At 37.4% G+C, this 15,464-nt stretch overlaps 1 protein-coding gene across 1 annotated transcript in view; it reads left to right on the forward strand.

The window, feature by feature from the left end:
• Window positions 1-845: 845 nt before the first annotated feature.
• Window positions 846-15,464, forward strand: part of LOC115222277 (long-chain-fatty-acid--CoA ligase ACSBG2) — a 65,246-nt gene continuing 50,627 nt past the window's right edge. The window contains exon 1 of the mRNA XM_036499080.1: window positions 846-864. The gene's annotated coding sequence lies outside the window, so the exon portion shown is untranslated. The remainder of the gene's footprint in view (window positions 865-15,464) is intronic.

The following is a 15,464-nucleotide window of genomic DNA, read 5'->3' on the forward strand; positions in this document are numbered from 1 at the left end:
ATAGAGGTGCTTTCTGAGTGCCTCGGGGACAAGTTGCCGGGACTGGATGGTCTTCCTTTCGAATTTTATAAGAGTATGTCACACTTGTTCAGGAACATACTGGCCAGTGTATATGCAAACTGGCAGCAGAACGGGAGAATTCCCAAGTCTGTGAGCCAGAGAGTAGTGACACTGATCTGGAAGGATCCAAGCAAGGGGAATGACATTAATAACTTTAGGCCCATAACTTTGCTGAATACAGAATTTAAGATTTTGGCCAAGGTGTTAGCCAAGAGAGTGAGGCTTGTCGTGGGCGACCTGGTGGGAGAGGTACAGACATGTGCCATCCTAAGCAGTACAATACATGACAACCTTCACCTCATACGCTACACTATAGGTGGGGCACTGGTGAATTTAGACCAGTCTAAGGCATTCGATAGGGCTGACCATCGGTATCTGTTGCGGTCATCCAGGCGGTCAGACTGGGCCCAACTTTCCATGGATGGATCAATGCTAAATATAGCAACAGCGATTCAATCGTCCAGGTGAACGGTTTCTTCTTGAGGCTGTTCGCGATTGAAAATTCAGTTCGCCAGGGCCCTGTTCCTGCTTCTGTATGTATTGCTGTATGTATTGGCTTTTGAGCCACTGCTGCAGAGGTTAGAGGCCACACGGTGGGGGAAGATCCGTGTGATGTATGTTACAGTAGGAGAATGACGCATATGCAGATGATGTCACCATCATCATGTCTGATGAAGGGCAGCTACCTCATGTAGAAGACACCATCAAAAGATACGAAGCAGTGGCAGGAGCAAAAATTAACTAGGAAAAATGCCTTCATCAGGTGTCTTGGGGAAATTTCGAACCTGGATTCTCATTCCTAAGGTATTTTTCGATGTTATTATTATTATTACGCATAGTGCATAGTGGTTAAGAGCACGGGCTACTAACCCCAAGATTCCAAGTTTGATTCCAGACAGTGACCTGAATAATAACAGCAGCAGCAGCAGCAACAACAACGACAACGACGACGACAGCAGCAGCAGCAACAACAACAACAACAACAGCAACAACAACAACAACAACAGTAAAAACAATATCATCGAAAAATACCTTAGGAATGAGAACCCAGGTTCGAAATTTCCCCTGATGAAGGCTGGAGGGTATATCAGCCGAAACGTTGCATTAACAACAAACAAGATGAGGACAAATATCCGTCAAATGTAAATAATATACATAATTCCTCATCTCTTAAATATAGAACTGTTTTTCCTTTTGTCCTTATGCTGTCCCGTCTGTGTAAGCCATTTATTGGTAATAAAGAAATTAGTGGGAACCGAGTCTGGCTGAACAAAACGACGTCTCTAAAGGAAGAGGCACAAAGGGACAACTATGGTAACTCATCAACGAAGCAATTGTTTCATTCCACCACTCTCACTTTCACTAATTCACATTTTTTTTCTGTAACATTACCAAATCTCTCTATATATATACTACTTTGAGATCGTGTACACATGTACCAGCTGAAATTAACTCTTTTTACCTCGCATGCTGGCAACCAACATTTTAACAACACTGCCGTTACATATATTTATGACAGGTGTCTTTCAATTTCTGTCTGCCAAATCCACTCACAAGGCTTTGGTCGGCCCAAGGTGCCTGGAACCATGTGGTTGGTAAGCAAGCCACTTACAACACACCCACTCTTGAGCCTATATATACACACACACACACACACACACACATATATATATATATATATATATATATATATATATATATATATATAAATACATGCATATATACATACATATATGTACATACCGACATATATATGTATATATATATATATATCCATATATGGGTACAGAACATCAAAAAAACGTCAACAAAATGAGAAACAATAACAACAAAAAAACATTGAAAACGAACTTTTTTCGAACAACGAAAGAAACAAATAGAGAAACGAGACAGGCAACATAATGAACATTCTCTTCATCAATTGTCCCATGTTTTATCTACTCCACGTTTGGAAGGTAGGGACATATATGTCACACACACACACACACGTTTATGTATTTGTTTTGCAAGATTCCTGATGTGAAATCGTGTGTTGAAACAGAGACTATTGTGTTTGGGGATGATCATATTTTTGCCAATTAATCACATGCACTAAATATATTTGGTCTTCACTTCAGTTTTCCTATCCTTATTATTTTGATGACCTTTCTTTGAACTCTTTTGTTACGCATCCTGTGATCTCTTCAGCGACTCTCCATCCCACATGTCTTCTCTCGTTCTTTTTTTGTCCATTCTGTCATTCTGTGGACTAAACAGAACAAGAAGAGATATGGGGGATGGAGAGTCACTGAAGAGATCACAGGATGTGTGACAAAAGATTTCAGAGAAAGGACACTAAAATAAGAATAAAGCTGACGAGAAGAACGAGTATATCGTGCATGTGGTTAATTGGCAAAAATATGACCGTCCCCAAATATAACAGTGTGTGTGTGTATATATATATATATACTAGCAGTATCGCCCGGCGTTGCTCGGGTTTGTAAGGGAAATAACTATATAAACATTTTTAGAGAGTTACTTCCCTTATAGATGCCAATTCGGGCTTTCTTAGCCATTTCTGTTTTGGTGTCTTCGAGCCATGAAGTCGTTGTTCTAAAAGAACGCTGGTCTCCTTGACAACGCTTTACGACGTTGATTTCCTTACACTCCCTTCCCCACAGCTTCACGAGGGAGGGAAGAAGGGGGAGAAGCAAACAGGTGCAGGTGTGACCCTGGACGCCAACTCCGCCGCCATCGACACACGAAAAATTATGCATTAAAATGGAATAAAAAATGATGTTAAATTATTTTTTAAATCGTAGACTCATCGTAGACGCGCGCTAATACTCAGACGGGCTCGATATGAATCACGACTATAAGATACCCGAATTTGGTTAAACTGCACCGCAAAATGTGGGAGTAGTTAGGAATCTAAATTGAAGGGGACAGACACTCACACAACTACAGTTTTATATATATAGAAGATATATTGGGTTGTCCGGAAAGTTCGTGCCGATTTTTAAAGGAAAGAAAAAGGTCAATAAGTACTTGCCATTATATTTTTGATCTACCAAATTTGAACCATTTTGTTGCACAATGTGTCTCCATCTTTCCTTTAACTTGAAAATACCCTCTTCCCAGAATTGAGGTGGTTTCATGTAGCATAGGCCAGTGTCCCCTGACTGGCTCCCATACAGATGGCACATAAAAAGCATCATCCGAACATGGTCAATGCCAGGCCTGCCTTACTAGCTTCTGTGCCAGTGGCACATAAAAAGTACCCACTACACTCTCGGAGTAGTTAGCATTAGGAAGGGCATCCAGCTGTAGAAACAATGCCAGATCAGACTGGAGCCTGGTGCAGCTGCTGACTCTCTAGATCTTAGTCAACACATCCAACCTATGTCAGCATGAAAAACGGGCGTTAAACGATGATGATGATGATATATATATGCATATATATGTGGATTCCTCACCATTTTTCTCTACCCCTATCTATACCTCTATGATACTCTACATCTATACCTCTATGATACTCTACATCTTCAATATAATATTACTTAACATGTACACATGAATAAAAATACAAATAATAATAATAATAATAACTGAATATTAAAAATTTAAGGAATAAAAAATAAAATTAAAAATTTAAGGAATAAAAACTCAAGGAATAAACATTTAAGGAACAAAAACATAAGGAAAAAATCTTTTAAGGAACTGAAGACTGGAAGTATGTCGACCCGAGTAAGTATTGAAACTAGATACCTCATATCTAATCAATACCGATGTACTTTCATGAAACACGTGTAGTCTTATAAACGGAAAATACAGGATTCAGAATAGATATAGTTAGTATAAGATTTAATTTTTAACATTTTATGGAGTAGTGGGTATAAAACCTTTCAGTGTTGATTGAGTTGAAGGTGGTTCTGTCTCTAAAATTACTTTTATCAATATCTACAAAGCTGAAATGTGAAAAATTTTTTTGTCTCATTTTGGGATGGGAACGGTTTAAGGGGCAGTAGATGGGGTCGGATTGGCTCCAAAATTTATAGGGACATGTAAAAAGAGGCGAGAAAGTGACTGCACTAGGTTAGAAACCCATACTTCAAAAGCTGTGGTTACTAGGGCAACAAAACCCAAACTTTGACAAGTGTTTGTCATTTCTCGCTTTCAGATATCACCCTGTCTTCCTTGATCTCTCTCTTTCCTTCCTTCCCTCTACTTTCTCTCTATAACGATGTTTGACATCCCTCTCCACCTTGGCCGTCACTCTGTCACTCTTTCTCCAACCACCTTTCTCACTGTACGTCTGTATCTATAGAGAGAAAGTGTTGACAACCGCAAAAGTTTAAATATTCCCACCACAGGTCTTTTAGAATGGTGAATTATTATCACCCATCACCACCGCACAATCATAACAGATATTATTAATCAGATATATTGTCTTAATTTATATATATATATGTGTGTGTATATAAATATATATAATGTGTATGCATATATATATATATGTGTGTATATATATATATATAATCATCAATATCTATAAAGCTGAAATGTGAAAAAGTTGTTTGATTTCTTGGTTATTTGCCTCATTTTGGGATTTTTGAAGTTGAAAAAAATTTCTCAGTTTTACGTATTTTTGCCTTTTATTTTTTATTGTTTACAGTTTTCATTTTTGCTGGAAGAAATTTACAGCTGCATGTGTTTAGAGCTTTCATTTGCATGGTCAATCGTCGAAAAATTCCCAAAATAAATATTAAATTTAACAAAGAAATCCTTTTTTTCCTTATTTTTAATCGCTCAAATAGTGGCACGCACAAAAGGCAAGTGTGCTTTTCATTGTCACTGCCTGATTTTTATGATTGATCTTTCCAAATATTTTTCTTTCTCAACGTACTCAAGATCTTTTGTTTTTCATAAATGGGAGAGAGATAGATAGAGAAAGGTAGAGTAAGAGAAAGCGAGGGAGAGTCCGAGAGAAAGGAATTGTAAGAGAGTGGGAAAGTGAGAGGGAAAGGAGAGAGAAACAAAGAGGGAGAATGTGGCGATAAGAAACAGAAAGGAAGCAACAGAACGTAACAACCACAACCTCACATAGAGCAGGTCACCTTAAGCTAGTATATCTCTCTCTATATAAACGGCAGTTTGTCTGTCTGTGTGTCTGTGTGTCTGTCAGGTTGTACCCTCACCCTGACCACGGCTTTCAACCGATTCTGATGAAACTTGACACACACATAGCCCAATGTCATAATTCAAAACTAACGCAGCGAAAATTTTGAAAAGTTCCCCCATTTCTGAAAAAAATCGATAAATTCGACATGGGGTCGAGAATCAGAAAGACAAACCACGGACTGTCTAGGGGACGCGACTCGACCTTTTTAACTCTAAAAAAATTTACCATCATTTTTTTTTCATTTTTTTTCCTATTTTTTGGCCATAACTCTCTAAAAATGCTTTATAGTTATTTCCCTTACAAACCCGAGCAACGCCGGGCGATACTGCTAGTATATATATAAACACACACACAAACTTTAATAGTTTCAGTATTAAAGTGAAACCATTAAAGTGAAAATATCTGACATTATAATAGAGAGATGTTATTCTTTCACTTTTGACACGTAATACTGAAATAGTGGAGAAGATATGATATTGCTCTGGGCTCGCACTAGGCAAGAACTTGAACATTTTTGGGGCCTATAACACTACATGAACCCTAAGTAAAGCATATGTAAAATTAGAATGAAATTGGTTATGTAGTTCTCAAGTTTCAGGGATTCACAGACACACATACTCATCTTTATATATATAGATATATATATTATGTATATATATATATACAAATGTATACATCTGCATAAATGTATATATTGATACAGATGTATATATATATATATATATATATATATATATATACACACACACACATACATACATGTATATATATATATAGATGTATATGTATACATGTATATGTATAGCTGTATATGCATAGATGTATATATGTGTATATATAGATATACATGTATACATGTCTATGTGTAAATGTATATACTCTATATATATAAAGATGAGAATGTGTGTGTGTATGTGTCTGTCTGTCTGTGTGAATCCCTACCATACAAAAAAAATATATATCCCAGCTTAATTGACACACCAATCACCAAAGCAAAAAGCATCCCAACTACAGACCTCAATGCAAAACAAGCATACAGACCCTGGACATTGAACAAATTATAGCATTCACTTTGAAGTACCACTGTTTGGATTTTCCTTTTCATCATGGAGAGTTATAGTTTAAATAATGTTAACAATTATCACCACTTATGTGCTGAAATATTCTAGTTTTTATAAGCAACATAATGATTTGGCTAATTTGACAGCGCTCACAACACTCGCAAATATATTTGAAAAAAAAAATGTTATTCTGGTTATTATAACAAATTCGGAAACTTGGCAAATTAGAAAGCCTTAGCAGATCTTTCAGTATAATTACAGAAATGTTATTCCACTCTTTATGACCAGTTTCAAGATAGGGCTTTTTTAACAGTTCTAGTGTCCTTATCTTATTCCTGCTATGATACTTTAACAGTGTTAGTATTCAATGCTGCAGGAGAGCTAATTACAAACAAAAAGGTGTTATCAAATGGCTTCTATTCTTACCAACTAATGTTTAAGATCAGAACAATCATATCAGTTACACATGAATTATGATCTTTTTCAGCAATGCCTGGTTGATATGTATGCTAAAGTTGAGAGTTAGCATCTCCTCTACATTTGTAACAATCAAAAAAAGTTAAGGGTTAAAAATTATGTTCATCTCCAAGATGCTCTGAGGACAAATGGTGATATGCAAAACATGGGGCAACTTATAATCCTCCCATCATCATTCACAGGTGGTCCTCGATATATGCATTAACAAGCACAACATGCTATGACATATGGAAAACCAGATCTTTTTGTCACAGTCACCTGCAATCCTAAATGGGAGGAAATAAAATTTAACCTTCTGGTGTTGCATCTTTTGGTATTGCAGTTACCCTCCTCGTTGGGGAAGAACTGCACATTCCATGTTCAAATTCCCTCTAAACCTTGCAATGAAAGAATCTCAAATGTACAACATTACCAAAAACTCTGCAATGGCAACAGTTCTCCAACAAACTTGCCTCATTGTTTGAGATGAGTGCACTGTCACATTGTGGAGCTCCAGAGGTACTTGACCGTACCTTCCAAGTCATAAAAACCAATAGCACACACATGGGAGGAGTAACAGTTCTTCTTGCAGATTTTCATCAAACATTGCCAGTTATCCCCAAAGGATCAAAAGCTGATGAGATCAATGCATGCTTAAAAAAAATCGTACATTTGGAGATGTGAAAAAAACTTCATCTTACAAGCAACATTAAAGTACTTCTACAAGGTAATCATATGAACTTCTTAAGATTAGTAATGGGATATTAACATTCAACTCAAGACTTCAGCTACATGAAATTAGATGTGGTCAGATAATACTTTCTTTTAAGGATCTTATGGATAAAGTATTTCCTAATTTATTTGTCAATTACACTGATGTAAACTGGCAATGTGAAAGAGCTGTATTAGCTCCAACCAATGAAATGGTTGATAAATTCAATCATGAACTTCTTCAAAAGTTAACAGATACATCAGAAATGACTTTTTGATCAATTGACAACAGTTGATCAAGATCAGGTTGTTCAATATTCTGTTGAATTTTTAAACACACTTAAACCCACTGAGATGCCACTGAATAACTTGTCACTAAAATTGGGTGTTCCCATTATATTGCTTAGGAATCTTGACCCATCTCACCTGTGTAACGGAGCTCGCTTAATTGTTACTTCCATGAAGCCCCATGTCCTACAGGCAATAATCATAACAGGTAGTCACAAAGGAGAAAATGTCTTCATTCCATTTCCAAAAATTCCTCTCATACCTACAGATGTCCTATTTGAATTTAAGAGACTTCAGTTTCCAGTCAAACTAAGTTTTGGTATTTCAATTAACAAATCTCTCAGCCAATCCCTCAAGGTAATTGCACTTGATCTCTCTACTACATGCTTCTCCCATGGCCAACTCTATGTTGCTTGCTCACAAGTTGAAAGCAGTAACAATTTATTCATTTTGACACCAACAAAAAATTACACCATGAATATTGTTTACCCTGAGGTGCTTCAACATTGACAGATTTTCAGTTCTAAGTTGGTAACAACTTACTTCCTTTATTAATTTTTGTTCCTAAATAAGGGTGTTAGATTGGCAGATTTGATTGAGCATCAAGGTAAATGCCTTGCAGAATATTTTCCAGTTCTTTATGTTCAAAGTTCAAAACCAGCCAAGCTCAGCTTTGCCTTTCATCCTTCTGATGTCAAGAAAATGAAGTACCAGTTTAGTACTGAGATTGATTTAATTAGCTTACTCCTTCCTCCTGGCTTTGTACCAAAATTTGAAACAATAGTGTGGCTAACATGTAGAATCATTAATGTGCCAGACAAAATGCCTAGCAGCATTTCTTTCAGCTTTAAGTTCAAATCCTGTCAGAGTCAATTTTGTCTTTCATCTCTTTAGGGTTGAATGAAATAGCGTACCAGTCAAATAGAGATCGTTGTAATCGATTTACTCTCTCCATTAAAACTGTTGGTCTTGTGCCAAAATTTGGACTAATTACTATCATTATTAGTCATAGTAGTATTATTACTATTAGTGGTGGTGGTGGTGGTGATGGTAGTAGTAGTAGTAGTAGTAGTAGTAGTAGCAGCAGCATGTTGAAGATGTTGATGGCAGAAATGATATAGTAAGATATAGTAATTACTATGGAAATTGCCTTGAATGTCTAGTAACACCCCTTTATATTTTGAGTTTAAATCCTACCAAAGTGTCTTTCAGCTTTCTGGGACCATTTTAATTGACAATAGGATCTAGTCCCTTGGTTCCCAAACTTTTTTGAAACTTTCATCCTATAGACCACCTCCCATTTTTTTTTAAGCTTTGCAGACCCCTACCACCACCCCAAAATTTACAAATCAGAGAAGATGAACAAAGCAAAATGACCTTGTATGATATAACTTTTCATGAGATAAAATAAATAATTTTAATGAGAGGGGTGAACTTGTTTGGCCTGTAAAATGTCTTCAATAATTAGGCTGCATTTTTGATAATGCAACTCTCATGTCATGTGCAACATGCAGTTTATTGTGAGCCTTTGTTTTAATTGTGAGTAAAGTTGCAAAAGCCATCTCACATTCGTATGTTGTTGTGAATGGAATGATGAATTTGCGGGCCAATTTGGTGACATCTGGATAGGACTGCATCATTTCAATACAGAATTCACTGCAACACATGTTACAGAAGGCATTTTTGGCACTGCAAGTCAATGAACTGTTCTTGAATGACGTAATCTTCTGATGGAAGGTCAACAACAGAGATTGCAAAGGGATTGGTGATGAACTGATGAGCTTTTGCAAAGTTTTGTAGGTCAGGGAAGTATCTTTGAATTTCAGTGTGAAGAATTAAGACATGCTGTTTCATTATATTGAGGATGTTAGCATCAACTTGAAGGCCATCATCAAGGAAAGTATTGAAGTTCAGAAATGGTGCAAAATTCTCACATTCCAATTTAGAATGTCACAAATGGAGCTTCATTTTAAATGCAGTCATTTTTTCATAACAGTTATCAGAATTAACTGATTCAAAAATGTCGACCAAAAAGGAGAAACTTATAAGGAACAAAGTATTGGAGAACTGTCTGCGCAGTTCTTTTTTAGCACCATGAAGAAGTTCGTGTATCTCCTTTTGTAAAATGAAGACTCTTTTCAGTACTCTCCTCTTAGATAACCACCTCATATGCTAGTACAGTAAAAGCATTTCAAAATCAGAGCCATTGTCCTTGCACAAGTCAACAAAAGGATGCGAGTTTAGAGAACTGGTTTTGATAAAATTTACTACTTTGACCACATCATTCAAAACATTCTTCAAATGGTCAGGCAATGTTTTAACCATTAATGCTTGGCGATGAAGTGTACAATGTGTACCAATTGCATCAGGAGGCTTCTCCTTCACCATTATCTGAAAGCCAGAGTGGCAACCAAGCATTGCTGGAGCACTGTCAGTGCATACGCCAACAGCATGCTCCCAGTTTATGCCATGGTACAAGCTACTTACCACACAGCCACTCCTGCGCCTTTAATTTAGCGTCCGCTTTCCAATGTTTCTGGCAATGTTTCTACGGCTGGATGCCCTTCCTAATGCCAACCACTCCATGAGTGTAGTGGGTGCTTTTACTTCCCAGACGAGGCTGGCAAACGGCCACGATCGGATGGTGCTTTTTACATGCCACCAGCACGGGGGCCTGGTGAGGCCGTGTTAAAGAATTGATCCACTTTCTGGAATATATCATTTGCAGTGGTTCGAGTGTTGAGGCTTTCGCAAAAAAGGAATTCATCTTCCAGGCACTTCTTGTGCACATAACGCGCATAAACACAAAGTTGTGCTAAATCTGCCACATCAGTAGTTTCATCAATTTGGATGGTGACATAGTTAAACATCGATGTTTTTATCTTTGAGATGACCTGAGATAAAATATTATCAGACATCTCAGCGATTCATCAACTGATGGTATTGTTGGAAGGTGAATCATGTGTAAGCTTCTGTAGTTTGGATGTTCTGAGCATGAGTGAGATTATATCTTTGCAGCAAGGAAGAACTAACTGCACTGCAATGTTATGAGGCTTTTTTGCAGCAGCAATTTTCTTTGAAGCTTCATAGGAGGCTTTCAGACCAGCTACAATACACATTCTTGCATCCTCAAGTGTGGATTTGACCAATTTGTCAGCGTAGAGTCTGAAAAAGTCCTTGTCTTTGTTGACTGCTCTGGGATGTTTTGTTTCCAAATGCCTCTTTAGCCTGCTGGGCTTCAGCACAGAACACACTGTGGTTTTTCTACTCCACCAGAAGTAAGCACAGTGAAACCAAAGCTCGTATATGACTCGTATCTCCTTTTCTTTGTAAAAGGCATTCTACAAATAAATATAATAACGATATGTAAATGTTGTGCTGTAAATACATCACTACGTGCATTTCCACAAATCACGTCTCTTAAGATCACAGTCCATATTCCTGGGATGATTACAGTGCAGTCTGTAGTATTCGTGGGCTTCAGACTGTGATCTTAAGAGACATGTGATTTGTGGAAACACACGTAGCGATGCAGTAAATGTTGATAAATTCCATTTCTGTTGAGAAAACTTTGTTAGTTTTATCAGTATAAATATATATATATATATATATATATATATATATTATATATATATATATATATATATATACACCATTGTCCAGACTACCCTATGCTTGCAGAAAAATAACACAGATATACTTCACTCATAAAAGTTGCCTAAGATATTTTTCAAAGCACGGTAAGTCCTTATTCATGCAGCAGTTACTTCAAGATTGGTTAATTTTGCTTTACTTCAATATCTGCATTTTAGTCATTAAGTTGGACTTAAGTCAAGCTTCTTACTATTGTAACCCCTTGTAGCTACTTTAAAAAAGTTCATCTAAAAGTTGCTAGGCACTTTATATAGAATGAATGTCCTAATTCTGACAGTGCTGCTAGCTTGTCTTTTTATTGGCTTATTGATGCTTAATATGTTCAAAATATAGGTATTTGTAAATGTGTGATGGTGAAAACAAATTGCAACCTCTTCATAAACCACTCTCATGCACTGTCATCAGTGAGCCAGTGTTACTGCTGCTGTAACAGCCCAGAATATACCCCTGCCCAGTCTATACCTGGGGCTAGTCTGGGCTAACCCAGACTATACCCACTCCTGACAGCCAGCCCAGAATATACCACTGTCCAGACTATACCCCATGCATGCAGACAAATAGCACAGATGTACCTCACTCGTAAAAGTTGCCTCAGAACATATATAAAATTTGATATCAATCGGTGAAGAATTAAAAGTTACATGTAAATTTCAATTTAAACATAGCAATTTAGAATTATCAAATGCAAATATTCAATGTACCAATATAAACCCAATGTATAGGTAGATTGGAAAAAACTGATGACTTGTGCATGCTGCATAGTGCACCTGTAATGTGAGTCAGCCTCGACATGCGCAAATGTGGCCATTCATGTTGGATTTATATAAGTACATTTTAAAGTATTTTGCATTTATAATTCCAAATTGCTATGATTGCTATGCTTAAATTCAAATTTACATATAACTTTTAATTCTTCATCAAGTGATATCAAATTTTATATATGTTCTGAGGCAACTTTTATAAGTGAGATACATCTGTGTTATTTGCATTCAAGTATGGGGTATATTCTGGCCTGGTTGTCTGGAGTGGGTATAGTCTGGGCCAGCCCAGACTAGCCTCAGGTATAATCTGTGCTGTTATACCACCAATTTTCAATCTTGTTGCACCCATACCCCTGCACTGATCAATAAAGCCGCAGAAAGATGCCTGCATTCAAGCACGTGTGTGTATGCCCTGCACGCATCACCTCAATTGCATTCTATGTTTTTTAACACATAAATTAGGGGTTCTGTGTAGTGCATGCATGTTCAATTTTGCTTTTAGATAAATATTTTAAGTTTGTGTTATTGCATTAAATGCATATTGAATGCTTAAAACTACAAAAGACGTGTTGTTTACTCTTTCTTTTTTTGTTAACCTGGAAGATAGTACCCACACTCAACAAGTGGACAGTACATGGGTCTCTGTGAAGCAAGGTAATAAACGACGATGGGCACTCACCGTTCTATTCAGATATGAAAATTGTGACTTGTTTGAGAAATTGATTGAATGAATTTCTAACTTATGTTTTTAATTTTAAAAATATTTTGTAATGTGTTGCTTATTGCATGCTTAAATGTTTGTTTTTTAAGCATATTTTGTTCACTTTTTTATTTTCATACATCATCATTTAACGTCCACTTTCCATGCTAGCATGGGTCGGATGATTTGACTGAGGACTGGCGAACCAGATGGCTGCACCAGGCTCCAATCTGATCTGGCAGAGTTTCTACAGCTGGATGCTCTTCCTAATGCCAACCACCCCAAGAGTGTAGTGGGTACTGGCAACAGCCATGCTCAAAATGGTGTTTTTTACGTGGCAGAATCATTAATGTGTTGGTACTTAGTGCTATTTCTTTCAGCTCTTTATGCTCTGAGTTCAAATTCTGTCATTATCAACTTCACCTTTCATACTTTTGGGTTGAATGAAATAGCACATTAGTCAAATACTGGGGTCATTTTGTGTAATATAACACTTTCCTTTCATAAGTCCCAAGTTACTCTCACAGTTGAAAAAAAATTGGTGATGTGTATCTTTTATCATGTATGAATTCCAGGAAAAATGTTTTGTGTATCATATGTGATACACAGAACAGATAAAGGGTTAAAACAGCAGAGACTTGATTTGGAAGAGATTTAGTTGTTATCTCTAGCTAGTGGAATAACTATGCATTGACATCCTCATTATTTTGAATAGGTATCAATAATAATGGGATGATTTGAACAACTCTGTGACCTGTCACTGCTATAAATTTGTAACCTTTTTACCTAAAGCTAAAACAAATTTTGTGAGGGAGTAGTGTTGATTTGTGCCTCAGTATATGTATTATTATTGACCAGAATATGAATGGCAAAGTTAGCACACAGCAGGATCTGTACTCAGAATAGGGAAGTAACAAATTAGCTTCTCTAAAACTAGTCAGTGTTGTAGGCAAGGATTTGACTAAATCAGGGATGCACGATGTGGGTCATATGATCCACAAATTTTTTAATGTACCACAATGACATGTATATTTTGGAAAAAGTTGTTTGAATATTAAATATTGAGTTATCAAATTGTTAGATCAGGTGATGAAAGTTACGGAGAGAGTCATAGCCTAACTAATTAGGGAGAGAGCGTAGATGAGATGCAGTTTGTTTTTGTGCCAAGGAAAAGCACCACTGATGCTATATTTCTGGTAAGGCAACTGCAGGAGAAATACTTAACCAAATATAAACCTCTGTCCTTGGCTTTTGTTGACTTGGAGAAAGCCTTTGACAGGGTTCCCCCCATCTTTTATCTGGTGGTCAATGTGAAAACTAAGGATAGACGAGTGGTTTGTGAGAGCTGTACAGGTCTTGTACAGGGATGCTACCAGTAAGGTGAGGGTTGGCAATGAGTACAGCAAAGAATTCAGGGTACAAGTAGAAGTTTACCAAGGATCAGTTCCCAGCCCCACCATGTTCACCATAGTCCACCAGGCAATAAGTGGGGAATTTAAGACAGGCTGCCTCTGGGAGCTCGTCTATGCTGATGATCTTGCTCTTATAGCTGAATCACTACAAAAACTAAAGAAGTCCTAGGTATGGAAGCAATGTATAGAATCAACAGGCCTTAGAGCTAACCTAGCAAAAACCAAAGTTACTAAGTAGGAAGGTTAGACAAATCATAAATCCCTTCAGATAGATTGCAGTGCTCGGTCTATAGAAAAGGCGTAGGTAGAAACTCCATATGATGCATCTAGTGTAAGCTTTGGACACATAAAAGGTGCAGCAATATCAGAGGAAGGTTAACAGAGAAAATAGCTTTTGATTGTGGAAGATACAAAGGTGCAATAAACAGTGAAAATGTACAGAAAATAGAGTGCATCAACTGCACTCCATTATGCAGGTGACCAAGTTAGTAGGGGAGGTAGATGCTTTGAGAGTGTAGCTGTGAGTATAAGAATAGGCTGGGCAAAGTTCAGAGAGCTCCTACCTCTGCTGACAACAAAGGGCCTCTCCTTCAGAGTGAAAGTCTGATTGCATGGTGCTTGTGTGCGAACAGCTATGCTACATGGCAGTGAAACATGGCTCTGACAGCCAACGACATGCATAGGTTTGAAAGAAATGAAGTCAGTATGCTTTGCTGGATGTGCAATGTCAGGGTGCATGTTTGACAGAGTGTAGGCATCAGATGTGGTGTGCAAGAGTGACAACTGCACTGGTATGATCATTGTGATGCATATGGATGAGGACAGCTGTGTAAAGAAGTGCTGATCTATGTGGAGTGAACTTGTAGTAGAAGTAGACCAAGGAAGACATGGGACACAGTGGTGAAATATGACCTTCAAACTTTGGTCCTCACAGAGGTAATGACTAGTAACCGAGATCTTTGGCAATGTGCTGTGCTTGAGAAGATCTGTCAAGCCAAGTGAAATCGTGGTCATAGCTGATGCTGGTATCACATAACTGGCACCTGTGCTGGTGGCATGTAAAAGCACCTTTCGAGCACTAGGCCTCACGGAGGCAAAGTGGCTGAGCTCCTTTTAAGTGTTGGGCCTCACAGAGGCAACGACTGAGACCTTTGGCAACATGTCATGCTTGAGAAAGAGACCCATCAAGCCAAGCAAAAT

This window comes from Octopus sinensis, linkage group LG2, assembly GCF_006345805.1.
Source record: "Octopus sinensis linkage group LG2, ASM634580v1, whole genome shotgun sequence".
In the NCBI taxonomy this organism is placed as follows: Eukaryota; Metazoa; Mollusca; class Cephalopoda; order Octopoda; family Octopodidae; genus Octopus; species Octopus sinensis.